At 44.1% G+C, this 17,013-nt stretch overlaps 1 pseudogene across 1 annotated transcript in view; it reads right to left on the bottom strand.

Moving 5' to 3' along the window:
• LOC311125440 (alpha-N-acetylgalactosaminide alpha-2,6-sialyltransferase 5-like) overlaps positions 1–17,013 on the bottom strand; it is a 58,025-nt pseudogene that overhangs the window by 17,017 nt on the left and 23,995 nt on the right. The gene's annotated exons all lie outside the window — the stretch shown is intronic.

Below are 17,013 nucleotides of genomic sequence, written 5' to 3'. Positions count from 1 at the left end.
AGGAAGAGGACCAGAGGAAGAGGAGAAGAGGACCAGAGGAAGAGGACCAGAGGAAGAGGAGAAGAGGACCAGAGGAAGAGGACCAGAGGAAGAGGACCAGAGGGAGATGACCAGAGGAAGAGGAGAAGAGGACCAGAGGAAGAGGACCAGAGGAAGAGGACCAGAGGAAGAGGAAGAGGACCAGAGAGAGTGGACCAGAGGAAGAGGACCAGAGGAAGGGGAGAAGAGGACCAGAGGAAGAGGACCAGATGAAGAGGACAAGAGGACCAGAGGAAGAGGACCAGAGGAAGAGGAGAAGAGGACCAGAGGGAGAGGACCAGAGAGAGAGGACCAGAGGAAGAGGACTAGAGGAAGAGGACCAGAGGATGAGGACCAGAGGAAGAGGAGAAGAAGACCAGAGGAAGGGGACCAGAGGAAGAGGACCAGAGGAAGAGGAGAAGAGGACCAGAGGAAGAGGACCAGAGGACCAGAAGAAGAGGACCAGAGGAAGAGGACCAGAGGAAGAGGACCAGAGGAAGAGGAGAAGAGGACCAGAGGGAGAGGACCAGAGAGAGAGGACCAGAGGAAGAGGACCAGAGGAAGAGGACCAGAGGAAGAGGAGAAGAGGACCAGAGGGAGAGGACCAGAGAGAGAGGACCAGAAGAAGAGGACTAGAGGAAGAGGACCAGAGGATGAGGACCAGAGGAAGAGGAGAAGAAGACCAGAGGAAGGGGACCAGAGGAAGAGGACCAGAGGAAGAGGAGAAGAGGACCAGAGGAAGAGGACCAGAGGAAGAGGAGAAGAGGACCAGAGGAAGAGGAGAAGAGGACCAGAGGGAGAGGACCAGAGAGAGAGGACCAGAGGAAGAGGAGAAGAGGACCAGAGGGAGAGGTCCAGAGGAAGAGGACCAGAGGACCAGAGGAAGGGGACCAGAAGAAGAGGACCAGAGGGAGAGGACCAGAGGAAGGGGACCAGAGGAAGAGGACCAGAGGAAGGGGACCAGAGGAAGAGGACCAGAGGAAGGCGACCAGAGGACCAGAGGAAGAGGACCAGAGGGAGAGGACCAGAGGAAAGCGACCAGAGGGAGAGCACCAGAGGAAGGGGACCAGAGGAAGAGGACCAGAGGGAGAGCACCAGAGGAAGAGGACCAGAGGGAGAGGACCAGAGGAAGGGGACCAGAGGAAGAGGACCAGAGGGAGAGCACCAGAGGAAGGGGACCAGAGGACCAGAGGAAGGGGACCAGAGGGAGAGGACCAGAGGGAGAGAATAATGAATCGTGAAGAATGATGAATGAGAAAGTTACAAACTCACAAATATCATACCCCAAGACATGCTAACCTCTCACCATTACAATAACAGGGGAAGTTAGCATGTATTGGGGGGGTATGATATTTGTGCGTCTGTAACTTTCTCACTCATGGTAGCATCCACATTCATGTAGAAGTGTAAACATATTATATTCTTATTTATAATAAAAGTGACTCCAAAATGACAATACATTATTTACCTTTCATTTCTATTGGGCACAACATAATCAGAAACACAACCAAAACAAACAGCAAATGCATCCAACACATTTATAGAGTCACAAGCTTGATATAATCATTGAGTGCTAGGAATATGGGACCAAATACTAAACTTTTGACTACTTTAATAAACATATATTATTATTATAATATATCTTATAAGTGAATTGTCCCAATACTTTGGTTCCCTAAAATGGGGAAGCTAAGTACAAAAAGTGCTGTAATTTCTAAACGGTTGACCCGATATGGATGAAAATACCCTCAATTTAAAACTGACACTCGTCATTGTATGATTTCAAATCCAAAGTGCTGGCGTACAGAGACAAAAGTAGGAAAAATGCCTCACTGTCCCAATACAGTGCATTCTGAAAGTATTCAGACCCCTTGACTTTTTCCACATTTTATTACGTTACAGCCTTATTCTAAAATGGAGGAAATTGTTTTTCCTCATCAATCTACACACAATACCCCATATTGACATAGAAAATTAGGGTTTTAAATTGTTTTAGTCAAAAAATTAAAAAATCTACACAAATATGGAAATATCACATTTACATAAGTATTCAGACCCTTTCCTCTGTACTTTGTTGAAGCACCTTTGGCAGCAATTACAGCCTTGAGTCTTCTTGGGTATGACGCTACAAGCTTGGCACACCTGTATTTGGGGAGTTTCTTCCATTCTTCTCTGCAGATCCTCTCAAGCTCTGTCAGGTTGGATGGGGAGCGTCGCTGCACAGCTATTTTCAGGTCTCTCCAGAGATGTTCGATTGGGTTCAAGTTTGGGCTCTGGCTGGGCCACTCAAGGACATTCAGTGACTTGTCCCGAAGCCACTCCTGCGTTGTCTTGGCTGTGTGCTTAGGGTTGTTGTCCTGTTGGAAGGTGAACCTTCGCCCCAGTCTGAGGTCCTGAGCGCTCTGGAGCAGGTTTTCATCAAGGATCTCTCTGTATCCCTCAATCCTGATTTAGTCTCCCAGTCAGTGCCGCTGAAAAACATCCCCACAGCATGATGCTGCCACCACCATGCTTCCCCGTAGGGATGGTGCCAGGTTTCCTCCAGATGTCAACTGTGGGACCTTATATAGACCGGTGTGTGCCTTTCCAAATCATGTCAAATCATTTGAATTCACCACAGGTGGAGTCCAATCAAGTTGTAAAAACATCTCAAGGATGATCAATGGAAACAGGATGCACCTGAGATCAATTTCGAGTCTCATAGCAAAGGGTCTGAATACTTACGTAATTGTGATATTTCCGTTTTTTATTTGTAATACATTTGCAACATTTTCTAAAAACCTTTTTTCGCTTTGTCATTATGGGGTATTGTGTGTAGATTGATGAGAAAAACAACAACAATTGTATCAATTTTAGAATAAGGCTGTAACGTAACAAAATGTGGAAAAAGTCAAGTGGTCTGAATACTTTCTGAATGCACTGTTTTCTTAATACATATTCCCAACGACTGCTGTAAAGTCTCCTGGCATTATAGAAGGCTGATCTTTGACTTGGTCATCTGGATAAAGAGAGTGTGTGTGTGTGTTGTGTGTGTGCACGTGTGAGCGTGCATGCGTCTTTGTGTGTGTGTGTGTGTGTGTGTGTGTGTATGTCTGTGTGTGTGTCTAGGTCTGGAGGGCAGTAGCCTTTCAATTTCCGGTCTGTGTGCTGTGAGCATGTGATCACCCCGAGACAGGACAACCAAACTCCATTCTTTAAATCAATGATATGCAAACCAGGTGTAGAAACATTGAAATATCTCCCATGCAACAATATGATAATTACTCATATTCTAATCAGCATGACAATAACAAAGCATGATGTAGCTGTATGGGGCCCCTGAACAGTTATGATGTGTTATGAACTTTTGAACATCTTGAAGAACAATCTGGCCTTAAATGGCCATGTAGTCTTATAATCTCCACCCTTCACAGCCAGAAGAGGACTGGCCACCCCTCAGAGCCTGGTTCCTCTCTACCCAGTACAGCCAGTAGAGGACTGGTCACCCCTCAGAGCCTGGTTCCTCTGGTCTACCCAGTACAGCCAGTAGAGGACTGGCCACCCCTCAGAGCCTGGTTCCTCTCTACCCAGTACAGCCAGTAGAGGACTGGCCACCCCTCAGAGCCTGGTTCCTCTCTACCCAGTACAGCCACTAGAGGACTGGTCACCCATCAGAGCCTGGTTCCTCTCTAGGTTTCTTCCTAGGTTTCTGCCTCTCTAGGGAGTTTTTCCTAGCCACCGTGCTTCTACATCTGCATTGCTTGCTGTTTGGGGTTTTAGTCTGGGTTTCTGTATAGCACTTTGTGACATCTGCTGATGTAAAAAAGGGCTTTATGAATACATTTGATTGATTGATTATTAACAGTATGATGTAGCTGTGTGGGGCCCCCTGAACAGTTATGATCTAAAAAGTTGTAACATGTGATATCAATAAGGGATCATAGCTTTCACCTGGCCAGTCTGTCAAGGAAAGAGCACGTGTATTGTATACTCAGTATACAATGGGGAGAACAAGTATTTGATACACTGCCGATTTTGCAGGTTTTCCTACTTACAAAGCATGTAGAGGTCTGTACTTTTTATCATAGGTACACTTCAACTGTGAGAGACGGAATCTAAAACTAAAATCCAGAAAAATCACATTGTATGATTTTTAAGTAATTAATTTGCATTTTATTGCATGACATAAGTATTTGATACATCAGAAAAGCAGAATTTAATATGTGGTACAGAAACCTTTGTTTGCAATTACAGAGATCATACGTTTCCTGTAGGTCTCGACCAGGTTTGCACACACTGCAGCAGGGATTTTGGCCCACTCCTCCATAAAGACCTTCTCCAGATCCTTCAGGTTTCGGGGCTGTCGCTGGGCAATACGGACTTTCAGCTCCCTCCAAAGATTTTCTATTGGGTTCAGGTCTGGAGACTGGCTAGGCCACTCCAGGACCTTGAGATGCTTCTTACAGAGCCACTCCTTAGTTGCCCTGGCTGTGTGTTTCGGGTCATTGTCATGCTGGAAGACCCAGCCACGACCCATCTTCAATGCTCTTACTGAGGGAAGGAGGTTGTTGGCCAAGATCTCGCGATACATGGCCCCATCCATCCTCCCCTCAATACGGTGCAGTCATCCTGTCCCCTTTGCAGAAAAGCATCCCCAAAGAATGATGTTTCCACCTCCATGCTTCACGGTTGGGATGGTGTTCTTGGGGTTGTACTCATCCTTCTTCCTCCAAACACGGCGAGTGGAGTTTAGACCAAAAAGCTCTATTTTTGTCTCATCAGACCACATGACCTTCTCCCATTCCTCCTCTGGATCATCCAGATGGTCATTGACCAGGTCCTGCCGTGTAGTTCTGGGCTGATCCCTCACCTTCCTCATGATCATTGATGCCCCACGAGGTGAGATCTTGCATGGAGCCCCAGACCGAGGGTGATTGACCGTCATCTTGAACTTCTTCCATTTTCTAATAATTGCGCCAATAGTTGTTGCCTTCTCACCAAGCTGCTTGCCTATTGTCCTGTAGCCCATCCCAGCCTTGTGCAGGTCTACAATTGTATCCCTGATGTCCTTACACAGCTCTCTGGTCTTGGCCATTGTGGAGAGGTTGGAGTCTGTTTGATTGAGTGTGTGGACAGGTGTCTTTTATACAGGTAACGAGTTCAAACAGGTGCAGTTAATACAGGTAATGAGTGGAGAACAGGAGGGCTTCTTAAAGAAAAACTAACAGGTCTGTGAGAGCCGGAATTCTTACTGGTTGGTAGGTGATCAAATACTTATGTCATGCAATAAAATGCAAATTAATTATTTAAAAATCATACAATGTGATTTTCTGGATTTTTGTTTTAGATTCCGTCTCTCACAGTTGAAGTGTACCTATGATAAAAATTACAGACCTCTACATGCTTTGTAAGTAGAAAAACCTGCAAAATCGGCAGTGTATAAAATACTTGTTCTCCCCACTGTATATATATACAGTGAGGGAAAAAAGTATTTGATCCCCTGCTGATTTTGTACGTTTGCCCACTGACAAAGAAATGATCAGTCTATAATTTTAATGGTAGGTATATTTGAACAGTGAGAGACAAAATAACAACAAAAAGATCCAGAAAAACGCATGTCAAAAATGTTTTAAATTGATTTGCATTTTAATGAGGGAAATAAGTATTTGACCCCCTCTCAATCAGAAAGATTTCTGGCTCCCAGGTGTCTTTTATACAGGTAACGAGCTGAGATTAGGAGCACACTCTTAAAGGGAGTGCTCCTAATCTCAGTTACCTGTATAAAAGACACCTGTCCACAGAAGCAATCAATCAATCAGATTCCAAACTCTCCACCATGGCCAAGACCAAAGAGCTCTCCAAGGATGTCAGGGACAAGATTGTAGACATACACAAGGCTGGAATGGGCTACAAGACATCGCCAAGCAGCTTGGTGAGAAGGTGACAACAGTTGGTGCGATTATTCGCAAATGGAAGAAACACAAAAGACTGTCAGTCTCCCTCGGCCTGGGGCCCCATGCAATATCTCACCTTGTGGAGTTGCAATGATCATGAGAACGGTGAGGAATCAGCCCAGAACTACACGGGAGGATCTTGTCAATGATCTCAAGGCAGCTGGGACCATAGTCACCAAGAAAACAATAGGTAACACACTACGCCGTAAAGGACTGAAATCCTGCAGCGCCCGCAAGGTCCCCCTGCTCAAGAAAGCACATATACATGCCCGTCTGAAGTTTGCCAATGAACATCTGAATGATTCAGAGGAGAACTGGGTGAAAGTGTTGTGGTCAGATGAGACCAAAATGGAGCTCTTTGGCATCAACTCAACTCGCCGTGTTTGGAGGAGGAGGAATGCTGCCTATGACCCCAAGAACACCATCCCCACCGTCAAACATGGAGGTGGAAACATTATGCTTTGGGGGACAGGACAACTTCACCGCATCAAAGGGACGATGGACAGGGCCATGTACTGTCAAATCTTGAGTGAGAACCTCCTTCCCTCAGCCAGGGCATTGAAAATGGGTCGTGGATGGGTATTCCAGCATGACAATGACCCAAAACACACGGCCAAGGCAACAAAGGAGTGGCTCAAGAAGAAGCACATTAAGGTCCTGAAGTGGCCTAGCCAGTCTCCAGACCTTAATCCCATAGAAATTCGTGGAGGGAGCTGAAGGTTCGAGTTGCCAAACATCAGCCTCGAAACCTTAATGACTTGGAGAAGATCTGCAAAGAGGAGTGGAACAAAATCCCTCCTGAGATGTGTGCAAACCTGGTGGCCAACTACAAGAAACGTCTGACCTCTGTGATTGCCAACAAGGGTTTTGCCACCAAGTACTAAGTCTTGTTTTGCAGAGGGGTCAAATACTTATTTCCCTCATTAAAATGCAAATCAATTTATAAAAATTTTGACATGCGTTTTTCTGGATTTTTTTGTTGTTATTCTGTCTCTCACTGTTCAAATAAACCTACCATTAAAATTATAGACTGATCATTTATTTGTCAGTGGGCAAACGTACAAAATCAGCAGGGGATCAAATACTTTTTTTCCCTCACTGTATATATATATATATATATATATGTGTGTTTTTAGTTTTTTTCATGCATTTTTTAATAGGCTATATAACCTACCATGTGTATTTTCTACTCGTGTCTTTGCCTCCTGGATCTGACCACTAACATAGGCCTACTGCACTGCACTAAATTATAGTCTCAACAACATCTCATCGGTGCTTCACAACCAAAAGGACGAGCGTCCTGAATGTTGACCAATGACCAGTCATCAGCATTGGCGAGCACAGGCGGGCGCGTTAATCCAGATTAGTGACCAGAAAGAACTTGTTTCATTTCCTCCAGTTTTACCTGGCAACAACAGAGTGGACCTAATACAGTTTAGTTCTACTACTGACTCATTTTAGCCAGAACAATAGCCTACCTGGTGATTTGATTGATCGTTTTCATATTTCAGGCCTAGTTTGGGTGGCTACTGTCTAAAGACAAGCAGCTGTAACGTTACACTGCCTTCAATAATATTATATTCTGGCAAATTAATTAGGATATTTGTGAGGAAGAACCGGGCAACGCACCCAGCTGGCAATGAACACTCTGCAAGCAGGCTGCCCTCGAAAGTGATGGCAGTGCTCTCCTTCTGATCCTACAACCTGCTCTACACGAGACAGTATATCCCTAGTTGATATCGATACAGTGTATCCCTAATTGATATCGATACAGTGTATCCCTAGTTGATATTGATACAGTATATCCCTAGTTGATATTGATACAGTATATCCCTAGTTGATATCGATACAGTGTATCCCTAATTGATATCGATACAGTGTATCCCTAGTTGATATTGATACAGTATATCCCTAGTTGATATTGATACAGTATATCCCTAGTTGATATCGATACAGTATATCCCTAGTTGATATTGATACAGTATATCCCTAGTTGATATCGATACAGTGTATCCCTAGTTGATATTGATACAGTGTATCCCTAGTTGATATTGATACAGTATATCCCTAGTTGATATTGACACAGTATATCCCTAGTTGATATTGATACAGTATATCCCTAGTTGATATCGATACAGTATATCCCTAGTTGATATCGATACAGTGTATCCCTAGTTGATATTGATACAGTATATCCCTAGTCGATATTGATACAGTATATCCCTAGTTGATATCGATACAGTGTATCCCTAGTTGATATCGATACAGTATATCCCTAGTTGATATTGATACAGTATATCCCTAGTTGATATTGATACAGTATATCCCTAGTTGATATTGATACAGTATATCCCTAGTTGATATTGATACAGTATATCCCTAGTTGATATCGATACAGTATATCCCTAGTTGATATTGATACAGTATATCCCTAGTTGATATTGATACAGTATATCCCTAGTCGATATCGATACAGTATATCCCTAGTTGATATCGACACAGTATATCCCTAGTTGATATCGATACAGTATATCCCTAGTTGATATCGATACAGTATATCCCTAGTTGATATTGATACAGTGTATCCCTAGTCGATATTGATACAGTGTATCCCTAGTTGATATTGATACAGTGTATCCCTAGTTGATATTGATACACTGTATCCCTAGTCGATATTGATACAGTATATCCCTAGTCGATATTGATACAGTATATCCCTAGCTGATATCGATACAGTATATCCCTAGTTGATATCGATACAGTATATCCCTAGTTGATATCGATACAGTATATCCCTAGTTGATATCGATACAGTATATCCCTAGTTGATATCGATACAGTATATCCCTAGTTGATATTGATACAGTATATCCCTAGTTGATATTGATACAGTATATCCCTAGTTGATATCGATACAGTATATCCCTAGTCGATATTGATACAGTATATCCCTAGTTGATATTGATACAGTATATCCCTAGTTGATATTGATACAGTATATCCCTAGTTGATATTGACACAGTATATCCCTAGTTGATATTGATACAGTGTATCCCTAGTTGATATCGATACAGTATATCCCTAGTTGATATTGATACAGTGTATCCCTAGTCGATATTGATACAGTGTATCCCTAGTTGATATTGATACAGTGTATCCCTAGTTGATATTGATACAGTATATCCCTAGTCGATATCGATACAGTATATCCCTAGTTGATATTGACACAGTATATCCCTAGTTGATATTGATACAGTATATCCCTAGTTGATATCGATACAGTATATCCCTAGTCGATATTGATACAGTGTATCCCTAGTCGATATTGATACAGTGTATCCCTAGTCGATATTGATACAGTGTATCCCTAGTTGATATTGATACAGTGTATCCCTAGTCGATATTGATACAGTATATCCCTAGTTGATATTGATACAGTATATCCCTAGTTGATATCGATACAGTATATCCCTAGTTGATATCGATACAGTATATCCCTAGTTGATATCGATACAGTATATCCCTAGTTGAGATTGATACAGTATATCCCTAGTTGATATTGATACAGTATATCCCTAGTTGATATTGATACAGTATATCCCTAGTTGATATCGATACAGTATATCCCTAGTCGATATTGATACAGTATATCCCTAGTTGATATTGATACAGTATATCCCTAGTTGATATTGACACAGTATATCCCTAGTTGATATTGATACAGTGTATCCCTAGTCGATATTGATACAGTGTATCCCTAGTTGATATTGATACAGTGTATCCCTAGTTGATATTGATACAGTGTATCCCTAGTCGATATTGATACAGTGTATCCCTAGTTGATATTGATACAGTGTATCCCTAGTTGATATTGATACAGTATATCCCTAGTTGATATTGATACAGTATATTCCTAGTTAATATTGATTTCTGTAGCCTATCTTGTGTTTTGAAAATGCATCACCGTTTATGGCTGTAATGACAGGCTACATTTGAGCAGCGATTGTGCGCATGGGGCTTGCGAGTTTGTACTCCTTTTTGGGGGTCGCGGGTTAAAAAGTTTGAAAACGACTGGGATACATGATAGTGGCAACAAATGGAGTTGGGTTGGATATAGGAATGGCTACAGTATTTCTTAGAATCTTCTATTTTGACTTTAATTGTGTTGGTCATTGTTAATTAGTGCAGCATTTATTCCAGTTTAGCTGATTACTTCCTCATCAGATCGTGCTGCTTTCACCTCTTCTTCTAATAATTGCTCAACCAGTCTGTGACCGCAGTTGCGGAAAACTTGTTATTTGTTTGTTTGTCTGAGCACATGGCCCCAAAAGGTCTGTGAGGAGCAACTCTGCTGAGGACAAAGATGAATCATTTGTAGAATGAGTTGTCTTAGTTGGGAGTCAGGTCGGGTCAATCCAACACCAATTGCAGTAATGACAGTATTGTGAGAACAGGCCAGAACAACCAAAAAGGTTCAGAAAAACTTAGCTAGAACAATCTAGAAAAGTCTGCTATAGTGCAGCACAACACAGCAGAAAGAAAGAGAGAGAGAGAGAGAAAGAGAGAGATGGGGAGAACGAGAGAGAGAGAGAGAGAGAGAGACAGGGAGAGAGAGAGAAAGAAAGAGGGTGAGATGGGAGGAGAGAGAGAGAGAGACAGGGAGAGAGAGAGAGGGAGAGAGAGACAGGGACAGGGAGAAAAAGAGAGAAGGAGAGGTTGAGAGAAAGAGAGAAAGATGGAGAGAGAGAAAGAGAGAGAAAGAGAGGTTGAGAGAAAGAGAGAAAGATGGAGAGAGAGAAAGAGAGAGAAAGAGAGGGTGAGAGAAAGAGAGAGGGGAGAGAGAGAGAAAGTAAGAGAAAGCGAGGTGAGAGAAAGAGAGGGTGAGAGAAAGAGAGAGAGAGAGGGGGGAGCGAGCCTACCAGTGTGTTTTTCTGTTTTCTCTAGTCCCTGTTTTCTAGTCCTCCCAGTTCTGACCTCTTCTGCTTGCCCTGACCCTGAGCCCGCCTGCCACACCATTCTGCCTGCCCTGACCCTGAGCCCGCCTGCCACACCATTCTGCCTGCCCTGACCCTGAGCCCGCCTGCCACACCATTCTGCCTGCCCTGACCCTGAGCCCGCCTGCCACACCATTCTGCCTGCCCTGACCCCGAGCCTGCCTGCCTCCTGTACCTATCTGACTCTGACCTGGTTACGAACCTCTGCCTGCACTGACCCCGAGCCTGCCGTCCTGTACCTATCTGACTCTGACCTGGTTACGAACCTCTGCCTGCACTGACCCCGAGCCTGCCGTCCTGTACCTATCTGACTCTGACCTGGTTACGAACCTCTGCCTGCACTGACCCCGAGCCTGCCGTCCTGTACCTATCTGACTCTGACCTGGTTACGAACCTCTGCCTGCACTGACCCCGAGCCTGCCGTCCTGTACCTATCTGACTCTGACCTGGTTACGAACCTCTGCCTGCACTGACCCCGAGCCTGCCGTCCTGTACCTATCTGACTCTGACCTGGTTACGAACCTCTGCCTGCACTGACCCCGAGCCTGCCGTCCTGTACCTATCTGACTCTGACCTGGTTACGAACCTCTGCCTGCACTGACCCCGAGCCTGCCGTCCTGTACCTATCTGACTCTGACCTGGTTACGAACCTCTGCCTGCACTGACCCCGAGCCTGCCGTCCTGTACCTATCTGACTCTGACCTGGTTACGAACCTCTGCCTGCACTGACCCCGAGCCTGCCGTCCTGTACCTATCTGACTCTGACCTGGTTACGAACCTCTGCCTGCACTGACCCCGAGCCTGCCGTCCTGTACCTATCTGACTCTGACCTGGTTACGAACCTCTGCCTGCACTGACCCCGAGCCTGCCGTCCTGTACCTATCTGACTCTGACCTGGTTACGAACCTCTGCCTGCACTGACCCCGAGCCTGCCGTCCTGTACCTATCTGACTCTGACCTGGTTACGAACCTCTGCCTGCACTGACCCCGAGCCTGCCGTCCTGTACCTATCTGACTCTGACCTGGTTACGAACCTCTGCCTGCCCTGACCCCGAGCCTGCCGTCCTGTACCTATCTGACTCTGACCTGGTTTACAAACTTCTGCTTGTCCTCGACCTGCCCTTTGCCTCCTGTGGTTTAATAAACTACTCTGTATATTGAACCTTCCGTCTCCTGTGTCTGCATCTGGGTCATATCCTGAGTCGGAACTGAAGAAAGGAGGAGAGGAGGAAAGAGAGAGGAGGAATGGACAGAGGGAAGGAAAGAGAAGATTGGAGGGGAGGAGGACAGAGGGAAGGAAAGAGAAGATTGGAGGGGAGGAGGACAGAGGGAAGGAAATAGAAGAGCGGAGGGGAGGAGGACAGAGGGAAGGAAAGAGAAGAGCGGAGGGGAGGAGGACAGAGGGAAGGAAAGAGAAGAGCGGAGGGGAGGAGGACAGAGGGAAGGAAATAGAAGAGCGGAGGGGAGGAGGAGGGGAGGATGACAGAGGGAAGGAAATAGAAGATTGGAGGGGAGGAGGAGGGGAGGAGGACAGAGGGAAGGAAAGAGAAGAGCGGAGGGGAGGAGGAGGGGAGGAGGACAGAGGGAAGGAAAGAGAAGAGCGGAGGGGAGGAGGACAGAGGGAAGGAAAGAGAAGAGCGGAGGGGAGGAGCAGGGGAGGAGGACAGAGGGAAGGAAAGAGAAGAGCGGAGGGGAGGAGGACAGAGGGAAGGAAAGAGAAGATTGGAGGGGAGGAGCAGGGGAGGAGGACAGAGGGAAGGAAAGAGAAGAGCGGAGGGGAGGAGGAGGGAAGGAGGACAGAGGGAAGGAAAGAGAAGAGTGGAGGGGAGGAGGACAGAGGGAAGGAAAGAGAAGAGCGGAGGGGAGGAGGACAGAGGGAAGGAAAGGAGACGGACAGTGACGATGCTACTGAAGCGGAGGCAGTTAAGAGGATTCTGTTAAAGCTCCCAGTACACTGTTAAAGCTCCCAGTACACCGCTAGAGCTCCCAGTACACTGTTAAAGCTCCCAGTACACTGTTAAAGCTCCCAGTACACTGTTAAAGCTCCCAGTACACCGCTAGAGCTCCCAGTACACCGCTAGAGCTCCCAGTACACCGCTAGAGCTCCCAGTACACCGCTAGAGCTCCCAGTACACCGTTAAAGCTCCCAGTACACCGCTAGAGCTCCCAGTACACTGTTAAAGCTCCCAGTACACCGTATGTGTGTGTGTGTGTGTGTGAGAGAGACAGTGGACTCTGGTGGGAGGAGCTATAGGAGGACGGGATCATAGTAATGGCTAGAATGGAATAAATGGAACAGAGTCAAACGTGTGGTTTCCACATGGTTGATGTGTTTGGTACCGTTCCATTCATTCCATTCCAGCCGTTACAATGATCCTGTCCTCCTATAGCTCCTCCCACCAGCCTCCTCTGGTGTGTGTGTGTGTGTTTGTGTGTGTGTGTCGTATGTATATGTGTATCAAACTGAGATGGGATTGACTGATCTAGTCCTTCTATAGAAGAGAGACAGCCAGGTTGGTCTGAACCAGGTCTGCCCATGTAAAACCATGTGGGGTTTTGAAACAGATCTGCCCATGTAAAACCATGCAGGCTTTTGAACCAGGTGAGAGAGAGAGAAACGGTTTTATTCAGAAAGTCTAGACATCGCTCTCTGTTGTATGTATACTGTAACTCTGTCGAAAACACAGAGCAATTAGCCACAACAGCCTTAACGGTGTAGACTACAGACAGTAATGGACGGGTCAGAAAGTCTAGTGTTATGGACAGGTCAGAAAGTCTAGTGTTATGGACAGGTCAGAAAGTCTACTCTAGGCCTCTCTGAGCTAAATACGTTCAATCAGACGTGTTGAACACGCTACAGATCAATAAACTGAGCTAAATCAGAGTGTGATGTCATAAAGAGTTCAGTCTGAGCTGGATGTTCTGAAGAGTTAACTCTGAGTTATGATGTTCTGAAGAGTTAACTCTGAGTTATGATGTTCTGAAGAGTTAACTCTGAGTTATGATGTTCTGAAGAGTTAACTCTGAGTTATGATGTTCTGAAGAGTTAACTCTGAGTTATGATGTTCTGAAGTGTTAACTCTGAGTTATGATGTTCTGAAGAGTTAACTCTGAGTTATGATGTTCTGAAGAGTTAACTCTGAGTTATGATGTTCTGAAGAGTTAACTCTGAGTTATGATGTTCTGAAGAGTTAACTCTGAGTTATTATTTTTATTTATTTATTTTTATTTAGCAGACGCTCTTATCCAGAGCGACTTACAGGAGCAATTAGGGTTAAGTGCCTTGCTCAAGGGCACATCGACAGATTTTTCACCTAGTCGGCTCGGGGATTAGAACCAGCGACCTTTCGGTTACTGGCACAACGCTCTTACCCACTAAGCTATGATGTTCTGAAGAGTTAACTCTGAGTTATGATGTTCTGAAGAGTTAACTCTGAGTTATGATGTTCTGAAGAGTTAACTCTGAGTTATGATGTTCTAAAGCCTAATACAGTTAGTTTATTGGTGTTCTCCAGCTGGTTGGTGACAGACACTGCTAGATGTTAATGAACAGTGACTAATGACTTTGTCTTTCACAGCTGCTGTCTATCTGTCTGTCTGACTCTGTGAGGAATGGAAACATATTTTTTCTCCAGTTGTCAGAAGAGCCGTTACTGAGAGAGACATCTCTCTATGTCTGTGGCCTAAATGGCAGCCTACAGGCCCTGATCAAAAGTAGTGCACTTTATATAGAATAGGATGGCATTTGAGACGCACACTATCCCTCCTTGGCACAGCAGCCTTCAAACCACGGCACAGTCTCAAGTTATCAAAATCACAGCGTTTTTAAAACACAGTTTCTTTCCCCACCTAGTTCGTCCTTCAGCTGTCTGAACCAAGCCCTGGTTCGTCCTTCAGCTGTCTGAACCAAGCCCTGGTTCGTCCTTCAGCTGTCTGAACCAAGCCCTGGTTCGTCCTTCAGCTGTCTGAACCAAGCCCTGGTTCGTCCTTCAGCTGTCTGAACCAAGCCCTGGTTCGTCCTTCAGCTGTCTGAACCAAGCCCTAGTTCGTCCTTCAGCTGTCTGAACCAAGCCCTAGTTCGTCCTTCAGCTGTCTGAACCAAGCCCTAGTTCGTCCTTCAGCTGTCTGAACCAAGCCCTGGTTCGTCCTTCAGCTGTCTGAACCAAGCCCTAGTTCGTCCTTCAGCTGTCTGAACCAAGCCCTGGTTCGTCCTTCAGCTGTCTGAACCAAGCCCTGGTTCGTCCTTCAGCTGTCTGAACCAAGCCCTAGTTCGTCCTTCAGCTGTCTGAACCAAGCCCAAGAGGAAAAGCTATTTCTTAAAATGATATTTCTAGTCTTTTCTCATTTCTTGTCTCATCCATCCAATGATTTCATATATACAGTATACAGTCTATACTCAATACCCAAGTACTCTTCTGGTGGGTATTACAACCACCATAACTCAGACCTGTACCTTCCTGACCCATCTACATTTAGAGGACAGAGGTGTAGGGGTGGGTAAACCCAAGTAAACCCAGTCTTTCTTTTTCAGTTATTTTGTGAGAGGGTTTACCCACCCTTTGAGGGAAAATTAGTTAAAGTATAGAGAGTGTTACTTTATTCACCTCCATCTAACTAACATCAATTAACATCACATCCATCTAACTAACATCAATTAACATCACATCCATCTAACTAACATCAATTAACATCACATCCATCTAACTAACATCAATTAACATCACCTCCATCTAACTAACACCACCTCCATATAACTAACATAATCTAACATAACCTCCATCTAACTAACATCACCTCCATCTAACTAACATCACCTCCATTTAACTAACATCACCTCCATCTAACTAATATCACCTCCATCTAACTAACATCACCTCCATATAACTAACCTCATCTAACATCACCCCCATCTAACTAACATCACCTCCATCTAACTAACATCATCTCCATCTAACTAACATCACCTCCATCTAACTAACATCACCTCCATCTAACTAACATCACCTCCATCTAACTAACATCATCTAACATCACCTCCATCTAACTAACATCACCTCCATCTAACTAACATCACCTCCATCTAACTAACATAACCTCCATCTAACTAACATCACCTCCATCTAACTAACATCATCTAACATCACCTCCATCATCTAACATCACCTCCATCTAACTAACATCACCTCCATCTAACTTCATCTTTATAATATATCAACCAGCAGTGATCCTTACTGTCTCCTAGCAATGCGTGTAACAACAGACAATGTTTTTCAATCACTTTGGGAACATTTTCACAAGTATGTGGTTAATTTTCGCAAACAAGCATAACAATCAAAACAGATCATCAAAATGGCTCAAGTTTCAAAACTCTAAGCACATTTTAAATTTACTGAGTACAACAAACAAATTCACTAAGTCACTTGTTCACTGAACCAAATCACTCTTTCATTTAGGATACATATTCAATCTAATTATCTGTCATTTGTTAACAATACAATTAATTATCACTTAATCAAACTGCTCAAAATGGAACATAAATTATGTAGTGCCTAGTTAGTTTTTTTAATAACTTTGGTGCAATTAAAAAAAAAAAATGTGTGTTAGATTTTCACAATTCTTAATACAAAACTCAAAACAGGGCAAAACTATAAGCACATTTTCAATTGACTAAAGTACAACACTCACAAATCATACAGTCACTACACTTAAATCAGTGTTTCATCTAGAATGTTTCACATTGCAGTACATGTTAATATAAAGTAACTGCCTTTCACAGTGCAACGCTCACGTTACCTTTGATATGATTCTCTTCTCTTTTGTTAAAATACATTTTACTATTACTTAATCCGACTGCTCTTAATTGACGATCTCTTAAACATTTGGTAAACCTATAGATTTTACGTGTAAACTGGTTTGTCTACTACAGGTTTTGAGAAGTTCATAATGAAAATGTATGTCTGTAGAAACATAAAAAGTATGATATATATTTGAATATATACTCCTTTGTTGATGAGTATTATGATATTACTTCACAGTAACTTTTTTTTAAATCAGATACTGACACGTCA

This window comes from Coregonus lavaretus (genome assembly GCF_964263955.1).
Source record: "Coregonus lavaretus genome assembly, contig: HAP1_SCAFFOLD_1325, whole genome shotgun sequence".
Taxonomy (NCBI): Eukaryota; Metazoa; Chordata; class Actinopteri; order Salmoniformes; family Salmonidae; genus Coregonus; species Coregonus lavaretus.
The sequence above is the reverse complement of the archived record's forward strand: the minus strand, read 5'-3'. Positions and strand labels throughout refer to the sequence as shown.